Source organism: Dendrobates tinctorius, unplaced genomic scaffold (assembly GCF_039654945.1).
Source record: "Dendrobates tinctorius isolate UK_male_01 unplaced genomic scaffold, ASM3965494v1 ptg000038l, whole genome shotgun sequence".
NCBI lineage: Eukaryota > Metazoa > Chordata > Amphibia > Anura > Dendrobatidae > Dendrobates > Dendrobates tinctorius.
In genome coordinates this window covers 18930010-18933684 of record NW_027361706.1, presented here as the reverse complement: position 1 = coordinate 18933684, position 3675 = coordinate 18930010, and the positions used below count along the sequence as shown (strand labels likewise).

General features: G+C 39.1%; 1 long non-coding RNA gene across 1 annotated transcript; it reads right to left on the bottom strand.

Moving 5' to 3' along the window:
• Window positions 1-284: 284 nt before the first annotated feature.
• On the bottom strand, window positions 285-1462 carry LOC141088357 (uncharacterized). Its single transcript, XR_012231919.1, has 3 exons — window positions 1377-1462; window positions 970-1058; window positions 285-335 (listed from the first exon to the last, which is right to left on the bottom strand). It is a non-coding gene; the product is annotated as an uncharacterized lncRNA (long non-coding RNA).
• Between the last annotated feature and the right edge of the window lie 2213 nt (window positions 1463-3675).

The following is a 3675-nucleotide window of genomic DNA, read 5'->3' as shown; positions in this document are numbered from 1 at the left end:
ATAAACCGACGGAAGACGGAACCTATGAGAAAAGATGTAAAACTAAAGTAAGTAATGGGACTCCATATTAGAGAACACTACTGTGGTGTCACTGTGACCGGACAGTAGAGGAATCTTCTCCATACAGAGGTCGGATCATTGTCAGTTATCAAACATGTGCAATGCCACCACTGACAGATCACATCTGCTTCACATGACTTCTTCTCACTGACCTCAAACAACAAGGAGATTATGGTCACACTTACCTCGCCTCCTCTTCCCCTCTTCTACTTTATCTGCTTTTTGCTTTGTTCTCAGTTTTTGTGCAGATTTCTCTCTCTCCTGAACTGGAGATTCTAATGAAAAAGTTAGACAAAGATGTTGATTATAAACTCCTAATAGATTATCTTTATAGAGTTATGCAAACTGGTTAATATGCACCTGTAGCCTCTATGTGCCGCCATGTGGTGTCTCCCAAAGGAACGATGTCCCCTTATTAACATGACATTACTTGCAGCAAGCCAAAGTGTTATAATAATAAAACTTCAGCGTAAGATTAAAGAAGACCTGTCATAAATATCCAAGATGCACTCTTACTTTATTTCTCCTGCTCCCCTTAGACGTCTGTTTTAGGTTTTGTTAAAATCCCCCTTACGATTCCAGAGATGGGAGTCTTTTTAGTCAGTGCTAATTCTTATGTTCTTTACCATGGGGGTGTGGCTCACAGTATAAAACAGCAGAGCAGCCTGAAGACACGCCCCCAGATAATCCTGGGAGCACCGCCCCCTTGGAAAAGACCATAAAAATTAGCACTAAATACAAAGGCCAATATTTCTGGATCCATACTGTGGATTTTAGCAAAACGAAAATTTTAATACTCAGGGGGGCAGTGGGAATAAAGTAAGGAATTTTCAGATCCTTCATATGCAAATTCATATTATACTTTTGTGTTATAAGCTATAATAGGATGGCATATAAACCAGTACATACCTGATAATGAGGGCGAGGATGGCTCACTGTTTTTAGCAGTGAAACACTGATTGTCATCATCAGTTTTGGAATGGGGAGGTTCTTGCTGCCTGTTTGGTAGAAGAAAGTCAAGTAAATTATGAGTGAAAATCAAATGCAAAAGACCACTTAGAACAACAAGAAGGGGACACCCTGCTCAGGGCGCCATTCCACCAGCACGAATAAAGTCTAACTAGTAATATTGGCCTATAATGAGCTGGAAATGAATGGCTGGTCACAATGATCAAATGATACTTCTGGGTTATCACAAGCAAGCTGCACAGAAACCAGTTATCATGGGGTGGTGGATGCTGGATTTAGATTTGTGTAACTTGTGTCTAAACATACATCAGAATTTAACCTAATAATAATAATAATAATCTACTCACATGTCTGAGTGTTTTTCACTGTTCTCTGGGGAGCACAATGGAGGTGACATGGGCTCTTCATTGGTCACCATCATGTTATTGGTGGTATATAGCTAAAACACACAGAGATATAGAAAATAGATATATTTTTCAACTTTTTTTATAATTATAGGTTTTATACATTTTATTGACCACATACTTACTTTACAAAACTTTTGAGAAGATGAAACAAAGTTTTTTATTTCTGGACAGCCATTGTCCTCATTTGTGTCCTCTTCATCTGAATTCCTAAATTTGTAATTCCCAATGCGAGCTGCAAAGTACAGAAGTTATCAGAGATTATTAGTATAAGACCCGGTCAGACAGTCACCATGTTATCACTAATAATCATGGGAACTGATTATCACATATAATGAAAGAAAAGACACACAGCAGTTTTCTGCAGATGACGTCTCATTTTACTTACTGTTAAAGTAGCGGGTGTTCTCATCTGACTTAAGATCAGGAACGAACAGAGGCTTTTGACTTAGAAGGTTGTTAAAATCTAACACACGCATAAATGGATGCATTTTTATCTCATTAGCTCCTCCTGGAAAAGAAAAACAAGACAGAAATTGATACAATCATTGTCAGAGAAACTACTCCATATATGTACAGTTTATATTAATCTGAACTGAAGATGTAACAGAGACAACATGAAGGAAATATACTGAACATTGTAGCATGAAGAATGGGGAATGGACAAGTTGGTAGAGTAGAGAATCTCAGTGCTGATCCTTATGGACACAATCATTTGAGCTGTAATAAGTCATTAACAATACTATTATAATATTACCTGTCCCAAGTCTTTGTTCTGGATTTTTTCTGAGCAGCTGAGTGATGATACCCCGAGCAGCGGGTGGAGGAAAGTAATTAGATCTCCAAATTATTTCATCTGTTATATAAAAAGCAAATATTAAAAGGAAAGAAAACCTATTAATTTATTTTCATAAAAAAATGTCTTTAACAAAGCTAGAAACTAAACCAAAGAACAAATCAACCCAAATAACAGTGACGTGACATGCCTTCAGATTATTTTACTCACCTCTGACAATACTGCGTAACTTCTCCTTTTCGGAAGCTCTATAAAATGGTGTAAATCCAAAAAGAAACTCATAGAGGATGATCCCTACTGACCACCAGTCAAGGGGCCTGCCATAGCCCTTCTTTAGGATCACTTCTGGGGCCATGTAACTTGTGGTGCCAGCAGTCTGGAAACCAATAGAAGAATGAGATGATTAATAAATATGATTACAAAAATTAACATCAGTGGAAAAGTGATGAGAAATTATCACAGAAGGAGAAAGAGATGAGATTTTTAAAGTACAAGATCCTGTAAGTAAAGCCGACCTCTTTATCACGGAACTCTCTGGTGATGTCCGTAGTTGTAGCCGTGTAGAGTTTTGATGATGGTCTCATGAGGCCGACTTTTGAAACCCCAAAATCGGTCACTTTAATATGTCCTGTCGATGTTATCAGGAGGCTGTAAAAGAAAAGATGGTGTCAGCCCCAAGTAATATCCCATAGACTGTATAACAAGCTGTAACTTTCATCCCCTCAAGGGTCACTTACTTTGAAGGCTTCAGGTCTCTGTGCACCACACCATAGCTGTGCAGATATTCCACAGCAAGCACCGTTTCTGCAATGTACAGCCGGGCCAAGGTGATAGGTAAAGGACCCCTGTGCTTTAGAAGATTGTCACAGTCTCCTCCTAGAGCAGAAAGCAAATACAACAGGTGAGGGTTTGTTACAGTGTAAACTACACATGATGAGGGTGAAGGTGAAATAAGGGGAGATATTGGGACAGGATAGCATATAGATACATTGGATGTGTCCTACCTGGTACATACTCCATGACCATACACAGATGACGTTTAGTAGGAAATGAGCAGAGCATGGAGGCCACAAAGGGACAATCAGCGAATGTAGCAATGTCTCTCTCCTGAAAGGCCCATTTCAGGCTCCTTGGCTTCAGGTTCTGCTTGTCCATTTTCTTCATAGCACAGATCTTGTTTGTGTCTGTATGGCGAACTAAGTGGACGGCCCTGGAGAGGAGGAAAATCCATGATTTATTATTAATTCTTATTAACAGTCCATCTATAGACCTCATCAAGTGATCTCCCGTACTAATGGTTAATACTAGATGTGCGGCCATCACTAGAAATCCATGTCTAGAAATCTATAAAATAACACTCCATAAATGATAACCTATGGAAGTCCTCATCCACGTCACATCCTAATTGACCTGAGTGGAGAACATTAGATGTGGACAGTGATGTGG